This window comes from Macrobrachium rosenbergii, chromosome 33 (genome assembly GCF_040412425.1).
Source record: "Macrobrachium rosenbergii isolate ZJJX-2024 chromosome 33, ASM4041242v1, whole genome shotgun sequence".
In the NCBI taxonomy this organism is placed as follows: Eukaryota; Metazoa; Arthropoda; class Malacostraca; order Decapoda; family Palaemonidae; genus Macrobrachium; species Macrobrachium rosenbergii.
The window spans coordinates 5,714,489-5,728,281 of NC_089773.1; the positions used below are offsets into that span (position 1 = coordinate 5,714,489).

Sequence of the window (13,793 nt, forward strand, 5' to 3'; positions counted from 1 at the left end):
CTTTTTCTACAACAGATTTGTCTTGTTAAATTTAGAAGATCCTCCCTTCATGATACCCACCTAAGAATGAAGACATCCATTAAATGTACTTTTTTCAAAAATAAATTAAAAAATTGGTACCATTGCTGCAATATGTTACTATACAAAAAATAATCCTTTAAACAATCAGAATGTAATTCTTAAAATGTTAAAATTTAATTTACAAAATAAATATAACTTTCATAAAAACTGTCTTTCTTCAAGTCTGAAAATGCTCTGAGAGTTAACTGTTTAAATCACAAAATATATCAACTAACATGAAATGCTAACAGCTAACCAAAATAGCCTTATTGAAACTGACCTAAGACAAAACACATTCTGCTTGGCTATTCAACTTCTTTAACTCTTCTATTACACAAATTCAGCCTCATTTCAGAATTAATTATAATAATATATAAAATATTAAATACCAAAATTTCAAATTACAATTTTTCTACAGATGGATCTTGCTAGTTTAGAGGATTCTCCCTTCATATTTCTATAATTGGTACCACTGCATCATATAACAAAAAAACAACCCTTTAAACAGTTATATGTGTTCTGCCTGTTAAATTTTAGTAATAAAAATAAATATAACTAAAATGGTAATATTAAATTGGCTAAAAAAAAATCTATTGTGTATAACAGAATTATAGAACAAGTAATTGAGTTCTCAAATTCAAGTCTGAAATTCAATTTTACACCTTTATCTGATTTCTAATAACATAACATTTTGAATATTTTACAATGAACTGTTATCAAATTAAATTATAACATTGTATAATTAATATATTGACAACATTAAATTGGAAGTATATCAAAGCTTTCTCACTGAAATGAAATCTAAATTGTAGTTACAAAATCTGAAATCTGATTCATGCTGAAAAGTTAACCGAACTTTAAATTTGAAAAACACGCAAAAATAGTAGTCTATCAATAAATGAGATGTGTTTGGGTGTTTTTCACAATCAGAATGTGAAAAAAAAGACAAACTTATTAATAACTAAAGCACTATGGCTTTACAATGCCTTAATATCATATATCACAAGACAAGATTAAATGCAATGTGTTTTTTGACTGTTTTGCTAATTCTTGTGTGATTGTTCAAATGACAGGCCTAAAACTCCTTCATATTAATTTGAATACATGTGACATTGCTATTTTCAATCTCCTGAATCATTTTACTCTCCAAGATATATGTCAAAACACTAGAATATGATTTAAGATTCAAGATATTTCAAAACAAAAGATTAACAATAATTATGCATGTTTCTTTCAAGGCTAACTTCAGGCTCATATAAACCAGATAACCTCTTTTTGAAAGTTAAAACAAAGAATCTGCTACAACAACAACAACAACAACAACAATAATAATAATAATAATAATAATAATAATAATAATAATAATAATAATAATAATAATAATAATAATAATAATAATGACCGATGACTACTGTTGCTTATCCAGCCAAGGTCTAACTTATGCAAGAGTAACTGATTGATTTACGTAAAACTCTAATAGAATCATGACTACATTTTGCTAATGGTATGTTAAACATAATAATCTATGTTACATGAATATCAAGCCAACATTTCACAAACCCTGACCTATGTTAATGCAACACCAAAATCTTGGGGTGAACTGCAAGTGAATCATTTCTGAAAATTTTGGCTGCAACGCCAAGCACTGCGGCACTCTCTGCCATTAAGCACTTAAGTTGGAACTAGAGTGGTTGGACAGCAAAATGGAACAAAGGAAATGGGAATGGATGTAAAGTAAAATGCTTTAAAAAGAAGTGGGTACAGCTACAGGCCTAAGGGATGCCTCAAACACCCTTTAGTAATGCCTACAGTGCACCATGTGAGTGAACCTAAGTAAGAGGAATAATTCTGTTGGTTTTGTAATGTTATCTATCCTATTTATAAAAGCATATATTTTACAGTCTACAGGAAATGCCTGGAACTCTAGGCACATAAATCACGCAAAAATTATTATACTTTCTTGTATTCCATTGTGCAAATAAGCTCACTGGCATCTGTACACTTAAAATTACTAAAATTATTTAGCAAATGATTTCACCATTAAGTGTAACAACTATAAAATCAGTTTGAATTACCACAATTACTTAACAACTAATTTCATTACAAAGCACAACACTTATAAAATTCTTTTGAAAACTTAAAACCATCAAAGTGTAACAATTAGAAAATTCTTTTAAAAAATTCATCAATTTTACCAAAACTCCACATACAATCACACTGTTTCTTCCATTCAATTATTCAGCAGTGTTTCATACATGTATATATCATGTTCAGCACAATCTTCATTGTATAAGCATTATACATTTACTTTTGAGACACTCTCTACTTCTGTTCAATTACTTGATAATACTAATTTTCAATTTCTGATAATTACTATTCTATCCAAAGAATGCATACACTTTCATTCACAGATACTGTTCATGATTCTTATACAAAAATTTCCCTAAACATTCACAATTATGAAAGGTGTTATAGGGTTATGAACCTATAACCTATAGCTTACAACCTATAAATTGACGGTTCTTACAGGGTCACCAAGAAGGGGAAAAAATTATCTGTACAAAGAAGCGTTTTTTGAAGGCTATCTGAAAATAACATTACAGAATGAAGCATCGTTCGTTTTAGAAATTATTATATATAAAAAATAAATATCTCAACTTGACACCCTTCTGTACAGTAGTTGTCAGTTATATGGCATAATTATGATCACTTTTTTATATGCAGCTATTCTAAAAGTGATGCTTTTTTGATAAATCTCTTAAATTGAATACTAAGTGTAAAGTACAGGTTAGTTTAGATTAGGAACTACTAGGAATTGCTGTTAGTTATAAGGTCTCTAGACAATATTCAAGTGCAGCTGTAATATAGTCTTTGTTACTTAAACTCGGCTACTTATCAGAAATCTAGACAATATTCAAGTGTAAGCTATAATATGGTCTTTGTTACTTAAACTCTGCTACTTATCAGAAATCTAGACAAAATTCAAGTGTAAGCTGTAATACAGTCTTTGTTACTTAAACTCTGCTACTTATCAGAAATCTAGACAATATTCAAGTGTAAGCTGTAATATAGTCTTTGTTCTTAAACTCTGCTACTTATCAGAAATCCAGACAATATTCAAGTGTAAGCTGTAATATAGTCTTTGTTCTTAAACTCTGCTACTTATCAGAAATCCAGACAATATTCAAGTGTAAGCTGTAATATAGTCTTTGTTCTTAAACTCTGCTACTTATCAGAAATCTAGACAATATTCAAGTCTTCGTTCTCAAACTCTGCTGCTTATCAGAAATCCAGACAATATTCAAGTGTAAGCTGTAATATAGTCTTTGTTCTTAAACTCTGTTACTTATCAGAAATCTAGACAATATTCAAGTGTAAGCTGTAATGTAGTCTTTGTTCTTAAACTCTGCTACTTCTCAGAAATCTAAACAATATTCAAGTGTAAGCTGTAATATAGTCTTCAATCAGTACTGAGTAATATCAAAGATCAGGCAATGCACTCATACAGTCAAACATTCATTGTACAACATAAAAAAAAAACCATTTTCATGTTCCCAGGTACATATTAAGCCAAAACTTTCACCCAGGTACCTCTGAGAAATTGTCTTGGAAACCGTAAAAAAAAAAACATACGAGCCTCCATACACATCACTCTTACATAAATTCATACAAATACACCCCTCATTATAAGGTATTCGGGTGTTAAAGTCATTATATAGTGCTGGTAAGCAGCAACAAGAAATATAATTTTATAAAATTTTTCTCCACAACTGAAGATGTCATGGGAAGGTTGGAGCAAATTCGATGTGTCTCGGATGTTTAATGACGCTGGCCCTATGCCAGTATGAGCCCTTGTTCCTTGGTCCAGAGTTTAAATCACGATTCTTCAGTGCTATGGTTACACTATAAACTTCATATAAATGCCAAATTCTGCAAAAAAAAATTAAAATTTTAGTAATGGCATTACAATCACAAATTATTCAGACAGGTAAAAACTCTGAAACATTATCTAACCATTTCCTTAAATTCTAAACAAGTTGTTCAAATTCAAACAGGAATAAGCAAATTACTATATTGTAATATCACATTTTCAGTAATGTCTTCATTTACCCTCCATGAACATTTAGAAATAATTCAGACAACCAAAAATTCTATAGCATTTAATAATCACTTTGAAATTCTACACAACAAGTTGTTCCACTTCAAACATACGCAGCAATATATTGTATATTTACACCTTCACTAACACCCTGAATCACCCTTTTCATGTATAACTACATAATACTTAAGTTTTTGCATATATTAATCTACATAAAATTTCTCCTACCTAGCCAGAGAGAGAGAGAGAGAGAGAGAGCAGATTCCACCTATGGAGCATTACAGAGCATATACAAAATGATTATGAGATGAATTACGAAAGAGAGTTTTGGGAACAGGCAGAAACAGAAGAATAAGGGAACACCATGGCTTTTGTTTACAACAGGTTCAGGTCGCAAACACAATTGAACATAATACTTACAGTGAGACATTCCCATCTGAATTAACTGTAAACTGTTTGGAAGATTTTTGGTCCAACGTCTAGAGGGGTAAACAAATTTAGGGGCCTTCAAAGTCAAATTTAGACCTGCAAACGTAAGTGAATGCGTGAACCATCTATGAACGAAAATGCATAGCCACAAAAATTAAAAATATGTTAAATAGACTGGAAGATGGTAAACAGCACTTTGCAGCATAGAGTGATTATGAAAACAACTAGGATGTTGCAGGAAGTTTTACTTAAAAAAAGGGCTTGGCTTTACTTATAGCATGACCCAAGTGAACTGCACACTCCCCGCCTTCAGATATTCTCATTTTTATTGAACTGTAAACTGTCTCACACAGTCCATGAAGATGGCACTTCTTTCTAATGACTCTTCACTGCTCCACAGGAATGTTCACAGTTGTTCCAACACAAATAACAATTTCTAATTCATCTGACGGGCAAAGCTACAAGAACTGTTTTGTAATAGTGCTCCAAAAATTGGAGTGAGACTTATAACTGAAGTAAACTTGTAGTCATATTAAGAAATAAATAGTCAAGGAACAATTTAGCTATTAATTTTCTCAATAATTAGAGGATTGTACCCTCTATATCAGTGATTCTTAACCCAAGGGTCGTGACCCAACGCACCCAAGTTCGGTCGCCAAACCATTTCAATGGACCCCAAGGGTTATAACTTTATGGGCTTATTATTTCCCCAATATTCTTATTATAATTATCATTATTAGAGAAAATATTGTAATAAGAATACACAATCCATTAATATCTAATCAGAACATTATGGAGACATAGAACAATCAACTGAGGTCGGAAATCTTCCCAACACAGGTACTTGCCTTTTAAATTTAATAGCCGTTGAATGGCGGAGGTGGAGGAAATCGCGGGTTGCCAGGGTTAATTTGGACAAGATTTTGAGTCATTGCCAAAAAGGGTTAAGAACCATTGCTCTAAATGAACAAAACAATGAGTTTCTTCTCTAAAAGCCAAATATTAATCGATGTAAGGGAGCTAACCTTCGTCTTTTACTCAATTCTCAGCCATTACTAATTAATCCAAGAAAACTACAATTAATTTAAACATATAATTCTTAAAGCAAAATATAAAATTATGTGAAAATTTTGAAATATTTCTCTCACAAATTAACTGTAAGTTTTGAGTTCTGAACTTTCTCAAAGATTGCAAAATGGTAACCTCATTCAGAGTATATATTTTCAGTCCCTGAAATTATATGGAATAATTATGACTGAATTCTGAACTTTCTCAAAAATTAAGAAATTCTACCCTCAACAAGCACAAATCTATGAGCTTCTTCTTCAGAAAGCAGGTATTAATCTTACTGGTAAAAAAGTAATGGTCTTGCTTCTCAAATATACTTATTAGCATTCATACCTCAGCCACTATAACATAACAAAATGTTTTATAACTGTACAATATTCTCACTCAATATCAAGCTGAGAAACCATAAATAAATTACTTGTATTTCCAAAATTTCACTACAAAACTCACAGTGTACTGGGTAAGATGATTCTAAATAATATAAAATGAACTAAAAAGTTCTCTTACTCTGTGTTGGGGCTTCTCATCAAATTGATACTTCTTCTTGAAGCCTTATCTTGACAACAGAGCACCACTGGGAGTGTAGCCTTCCAGTAAACTTATTTGACACCTCTAGTGACTATTAAAATGTTATCTTTAGCGCCTTTGTCAACAATAAGAGGCAAGTTTGTGAAACTAAAGTAGACCAACCTGAAATATAAATAAAGATTAATGAAGGCACACTTCAGTTACATAAATTGCCAAAGACATAGTTTACTATGAATAAAAGGTGCTATATTACAGACTTAAACCCCATTCTACATGATGTTGGCCCCTTGGAAATTTATAATAAACAGAATTGAGAACCTATTTAAATTATTTCAACTATTTTCAAATTTCATAGTCACAAACCATTGCTTTATAACAGTCTTGATTTCACATCTTAGTAAAGGTTACATCATATGATCTTGACTACCTTAGTAAAATACCTCTTAATCAGTCAGTAAGTTTTGCCAAACTTACTGGAATTCCAGCCAGCCTGAAATTTTACTGTGTTCTATTTTGTATGCCTGGAGTACACCAGTTAAAACTCAACCACTCAGGAATTGATCAGCTTGAAATGACTAATTATCTCCTGGGCCAACCCTTATCTCATTCCTACATTTGAGGAGACAGAACCTCAACAACCTTAGCTTTTGATTATACAAACATGCTGTTACTATCATGACTATTTTTAAAACACCTCACAAGTGGGATAGTCAGGCAAAATTTTAGAAAATCCATAAGTTTTTTTCGAAAAGCATCGATTCATGGGTTAAAAAAATAACCTTGGTAATTATAAAGGATACAACCACACTAAGATATCATTTAAATATAATTTTTAGGCTGAACAATATAGAGTTTATAGAATGCAGCACAAGTGAGATAAGTCAAGAAGCTGACGGAGATAATGAGAAATTTGTCATCTTTGGTCTCTAGTTTTAAATTCATCCCTGAGGGGCTGGTACTAAACACGGCGTCCACAGAGCTTCTGCCATGTTTAGCACCAGTCCCCTACGGGATGAATGTAAAAACATGAACGAAAGACAGCAAATTTCCCATCACCTTGGTTCATTTTTAAATTATCTTACCTGTACTGCATACTCTGGAAGCATGAATTTCAAGTCAATGTGCCCTTTGGTGGGCTTCTTCCATATGAATAGGGTTCTTCATCGGTAAATGTTGAGAAGTTCCCAATATCCCCCACTGGATAACAGAATTGTTTTTCTGGTGTATTTCCATGCATTTTCAACGAATCTGATGGAGATGTTTGTTGGAAATCCACAGTTTTGGAGATGAGGGGTTTCAAACCACAACTCCAAAAAATATGGATTTCCAACAAAAAATCTCCATCAAATTCGTTGAAAAAGCATGAAAATACACAGAAAAATTATGCCATTATCCAGTGTGGGTGTAAAACTCTTAATTCACAACCTCATGAACCATGGCTATGTGTAACAACACTCGAACTATGTGTACATTTTGCGTAACAACACAACTCATCAGTACATCACTGTTTTAGTTCGCATTTTGCTCATGGCTGTGTAACACTGGTGTTTTCAGGTTACAATTTTGCTGTATTAGCCATGGAAGTGGGGGGATATGTCTTACCTTATAAGTCGTAATTTGATGAAGAGCTCTTTAAAAACAGGTAAAATTTTATAAGTTGCCGATATAAAATAATGCCTCGTACCATAGGGGTGTTTACAGGTTACAATTTTGCCACATTAGGCATGGAGGTAAGGGGTGATATTGCCTTACCTTGTAAGTCGTCATTTGATGAAGAGCCCTTTTTAAAAATGGGTAAAATTTGATCAAATTTTATAAGGAGCCAGTATAAAATAAAGCCCATAACATAGGGGTGTTTACTGGTTACAATTTTGCCATATTAGCCATGGTGGGGCAGAGGTGTATCTTACCTTATAAGTTGTCATTTGATGAAGAGCTCTTTTTAAAAATGGGTAAAATTTTATAAGTTGTTGATATAAAATAATGCCACGCAACATAGTGGTGCTTACTGGTTAAAATTTTATCGCATTAGCTATGGAGGGTGGGGGCCAAAACTGTCTTACCTTGTAAGTCATAATTTGATGAAGAGCTCTTTTAAAAAATGTAGGTTACAAATTCAAAACTCTGTGAGATTGCAAATAATCAATAAAATGTTCACTTTTTGAATGGAGATTTCGAATGAATAGCCATTGATCGTAATGAAAACCATTACAAGTTGCCTCTACAACAGCTATACTTATGACTAATGCTGATCTAAAAATTCAAATGAAAGCACGATACAGGCCTAATGACACGTTTTAGATAATGCAGTATAGTTGGCTAAGAAAGTCATGTGATATAATATATTGCCAATAGTATCTAGTCACTGGAAATCATTCAAATTCATTGGGAGAATTCGATAGTCTGGGAGGGACTTCAAAAAAGGAGCCTAATGGAAACAATCGCATTCACTGGATGATTTGAATACATGGGCGGAACTTCAGCCAAACTGTCTGCAACAAACACGTAAAAACACATGCACAGGAGCAATTTCAGGCTGGAGTTTGATGAAGTTGAGAAAAAAGTTTGATTTTTAAGGAAGAGTGAAAATTTGGGTTAAATAAATTCATTATGCAAATAAATTTTGGTTTGTGGTTAGTGGTATTGGGGTTCAAAATGTTAGTTTTGAGGAGCTCTACAACTGTGTAGGTTATATAGCTGTATCGTATATTGGTCACTTATAAACCGTTACCCTTCATCTTCTGAATAATGATAATAATAATAATAATAATAATAATAATAATAATAATAATAATCATCTTCTTCTTCTTTTAACGTGCTTTTATTCCCATTTTTGTATACGATGCCTTCTTTTGAAGAACTTTTGATTTGGCTTTGGGGTAGACCTGTGGTCTCGATCGGCTGCCCTGCCTGACATCGCTTAGACCCCGGCACGTATCTTTCATGTATCATTGCCCTTTCTTCCCAGCAGCGAGAAGTTATTGCTGGTATGGCGAGAGTTCGAGGCCGTGTGAGATGTTTGTTATGTTTTTAGAAGGTGTTGTAGTGGCTTTGTTTTGTGTGTGTTTTTAGTCTGTAACATCCAGCAAAATCCGTTGATTACATATATAATCCCGGGATGTCTACACAGATAGCAAAGTGTCTGCCTCTCTGATCACATGGTTTTGAACCGCGCCACAGACCTCTACGAAGTCCGGAAGCTGCTGCTGTAACCGACTAGCATCGAGGCTCTAATAATAATAATAATCATTATAATAACAATTCAATACTCCCTTCCTTATATTGTTTAGCCTAAGGGCCACTTGAGAAAGACGGATGCAGGTTCTGCCAACTACAGTACACCCAACCTTCCCTAGAATGCTGTGTTCTGACCTATCCTGACCTTACCTTCCTAACCTGACTTAGTGCACCATGCCCCCTGACCTGGCTAAGGGGGCCTGGAACCCCTGGACCCCCACAAGCAACACTAAACATGGAAAAGACTGTCATATTACCCAGATTGATATCTGGTAAGGCTACACCCACAATAGCCATCCCAGGGTAATGCATGGGTTAGGTCAACCTCAAATACCCTTAGATGCCAAAGGAACACCCTAGGGAAGATAGTGTAACTGACACTACACATGTTTGTGACACTTTATATGTTTATATGACACTTTATATTATTATATGACACTTTAAATTAGGTCATGGGCGACACTTACGATCGGTATAACGAATAACAACGAATAAATTACGAAATAACTTGGCTATCAAAGGTAGCTATGGTGGCAGTCTGGTGACCACTTGCGAAAAAATTTGATAAAATCACGTAAATTCGTTAATTAAGACCGATTTCAAAACAACATAACGAAAATTCGTTATAGACACAAATCGGAGACGTATTTCGAATGAGGAAAGTACATTTACAGAATATTTACAGTAAATAAGAGGTATTTCGGCTACACTGGAGAGAGTTTTCTTTGTTTACTTTGTGGTTGGTGGTGAGGACAACGAGCCTAAAATAAAAACTTAAAAAATATATGAAATCGTAATATAATCTATGGAATATATTTGAATCCTGTTCATTAAAATGTTATATTTATTTATTATCACATTCAAAATTCATATTCTATGTCATATCCATGATATTAAATTTAATATTCGTATTTCTCGTAATTCCCTTTAGGCTCGTATTTTAATAATTTTCATACAATTTTTGAATGCAGTTATTATCATATTTAATATTTACGTTCAATATCATATGTCTGGGAGTAATATTCTTCGTAATTAACTTTAGGCTCGTCATTTTCAAGAAATTTACGGGGACTGCGACGCTATAACCACCTATTGGGAAATTAAGTAACTAAACAAAAAATTGAACAATTAATGGTATCTGACAACTTTGTTTGTTTACACAAACATTTAACCTTCGATTTTACGTAAATAACAACAAATTTGAGCAATTTAATACATGAAGTAGATTAAGAATACATTCTCAATTACTTTGGTTCTTAAGATTATTCTTTTTTTTTGGCTACAACTGCCAAAACAAATTAATTTAAAAAACAGTACAAAGCAACTATTGAAATTCTGGCTTTGAACTGCATAGAACTATTGTCAAAGCTTTAATTAATTTGCATATAAAAATATTTATTTGAATATTTAGAATTATATATAAATAAAATGTGTTTATTTAATATTTAATAGTATAGAAAAACATTAATAATTGAATATTTTGACTAAAAACTTAAAATTCAAAACGTATTTTCCCTTTAGAGTTTGGTAAAACAAACAGTTAGGCAATCTTTGAAACTTGACAGAAAAATTAAATTAAAACACTATATCATAGTTAAAAATTCAATAACCGAATAATTTATGAGCACAAAATCAAATAATATTAAGTATTGATAAATTAATACCTTAAAAATTGAGATTTTACTGTAAAATTTAAATATATTTGCGAGATTTTGTTGAGTCTTCTTGTAAAATATTTTCAAGACGTCATTGAATGGGAAACTGGGCTAAAATAGCATTGAATTCATCGCACTGAAAATTATTCAGTTTGGGAATAAATTGGCACTAAATATGTTCCAAATCATATGTTTAAGTACACAAATGAGTCAGGACTACACCATTTCAAATATTTACTTTAAATAATGATTTTTAAAGTCACTGTCAGAATCTTGTAATTGTACCCAATGTTATCTAATGATGATTTAAGGTATTATTTGTGAAATATCACTCTGATATAGAATACGGATTATGAAATTAATGAAGAATCATTAGCTATCAAAAGGATCATTATTTGAAATTAAGAAAATCCTCGATAAAAATAGATATAAAATAGTTATTGGCAACTTTTACGAATCACATAACTCGAACCCTTTTGGTGTGTAATAAATAAAAGCTTAAATCTTTTAATCTATCCTCATTAAATCTAGAATGTACAAGAGATCCTACATTTATATGGGAAAATATATATTTTACATAATTTTAAAAAATCACCTGGTTGTCCTATTTCATCATCTGGTTGTCCTATTTTTATTATAGGCTCGTTTACCTCAAAAAACATCGCCTATTCCGTGTCGTCTGCTGAGAATTTTCAAAAGAGGACTATTGTCTTTTATTTTTAAAATCTATAAAATGTTGTATATTTTTATTTTTAAAGTATTTTTATATAGAAAATATACAAATATATACTAATTTTATAACAAATAAACCTGTATTTTATTGTAAAAGTAATCATTTTGAAGGCCTTCTGCTCTGAATGTTTTGGTAACTGAAAAAGCAGACGAATTTCTGAAGCGATCGGGCTATCATTTTATTAAAATTGATTGATGGTGAAGTGGAAGTGGAGGAAAATGAAGTGGCAGGAATAAAAAGCAGCGGAAGACTGAAGTGAGAGGAAAAAATGAAGTGGGGAATAAAATGAAGTGGGAGGAATGAAATGAACAGGAAAATCTTAAAATGAAGTGAAACTGAAGAGAGAGAGAGAGAGAGAGAGAGAGAGAGAGAGAGAGAGAGAGAGAGAGAGAGAGAGAGAGAGAGAGAGAGAGAGAGAGAGAGAGAGAATGGCCTTGTGACAGCACAAGCACTTGCTCCCTTGAATGGCACAAGTAGAGAGAGAGAGAGAGAACGCTACAGGATGCATCTCAACCAGACAGACGAGTGCAAATAACATTAAAGCCGTTTACCTTAAGATTTTCCATAAGATTTTCGACCTAATGTGTATCTAGTTGTCACCAGCATCATAGCATCTTATTCCCCAGTGATTCCAAATCGCTTATTCTACTTATGAAGATCCCGGGAATTTCGACCAAGAGTGATTATCCAGACTAGGCTTATATAGCATTATCTTATTAGACCACCTGCCCCAATCTTTATACATGCCTCTTTCTCTGCTTCGTTTTCAAATGACTTTTATTCCCAAAACCCATAAGGTCGAGATCGCCATATTCAGTCACAGCAACCTCTTGACGAGTCCATAGTTCTTGCGTTTTTTATATAAAAGGAATAAATCTATTTAAAACCTATACGGTCTATGGATTCATGGAACCTTATGATAATATAAATAGCACCCAGGTGAATGTAAGAATGTTGGTACAGACGAACGTTTTCGGACTGAAAAACGTTTAAAAGTCGGACGTTTGAAATTCGAGATAATATACGTTAGCCATTTCCTGCCATCACGGTCAGCCCGCTGGGGTGATACCGAGTGTTTGTTAATCATTGTTTCATTTTTACTTTTCATGTGTCAAACCAATGAGAGAGAGAGAGAGAGAGAGAGAGAGAGAGAGAGAGAGAGAGAGAGAGAGAGAGAGAGAGAGAGAGATGAAGCATCAGAAACGGGTAAAAGGATGAAGAGAACTCTGATAAAGGAAGGAAATGCATAATTCAGAAAGAAACAGCAAATTCAGGCATATGTAGGCATCGGACGATTGAACTACTGCTTGTAATCTCTCTCTCCCTATGGAAACGATGAGGCGGGGGTAGGGGTTATGTTGGATTTAGTATTGGTTGGGGGTGGGGGCGGCCTCCAGAGAACCAATACGTAGCCTAGGGAAGCAAAATTGAAACATAGGTCTAAAGGCGTATGCATAGACATCTCAATATACATCGATGTATAAGACAATATTGACATTATGGACACAGAATTAAGATCACACCCAAGACTATAATGATTTATATTGTCTGATATGGATAGGGCAGACGAAGAAAGAGAGAGAGAGAGAATTCCCTGACCGTTATATCGTAGCAAAGCTCCTTATAGACCAATGTTGATCTGTTTTTTAATCCCTTGCTAAAACTGCCTTTAAAAATTACTTGACAGACACCTACCTGAGCCTCCCATGTTCAGCAAAGTGACAGGCAACATATTCATTGGAAAATGTAACCAAGACTTCGCAAACCTACTTGAGAGAGAGAGAGAGAGAGGGAGGATTTTCTCCCTGAACACCAAAGGAAAGGAATACTGTCGTATTCCCCCAGGCCATATGGCCGAGATTACCGTGCTTAGGCACAGCAAGCGATGAGAGAGAGAGAGAGAGAGAGAGAGAGAGAGAGAGAGAGAGAGAGAGAGAGAGAGAGAGAGAGAGAGAAGGTCCGCCCTAAACACCAAAACTCCTTT

The 13,793-nt window shown here is 33.3% G+C and overlaps 1 long non-coding RNA gene across 2 annotated transcripts; it reads right to left on the reverse strand.

Moving 5' to 3' along the window:
• Nucleotides 1–3,492: 3,492 nt before the first annotated feature.
• Nucleotides 3,493–13,793, reverse strand: LOC136855838 (uncharacterized). Of its 2 annotated transcripts, none has more exons than XR_010858146.1 (4): nucleotides 13,505–13,793; nucleotides 6,164–6,346; nucleotides 4,580–4,684; nucleotides 3,493–3,990 (listed from the first exon to the last, which is right to left on the reverse strand). It is a non-coding gene; the product is annotated as an uncharacterized lncRNA (long non-coding RNA). The 2 variants fall into 2 exon arrangements; XR_010858145.1 differs by lacking the exon at nucleotides 13,505–13,793 and adding an exon at nucleotides 10,105–10,189.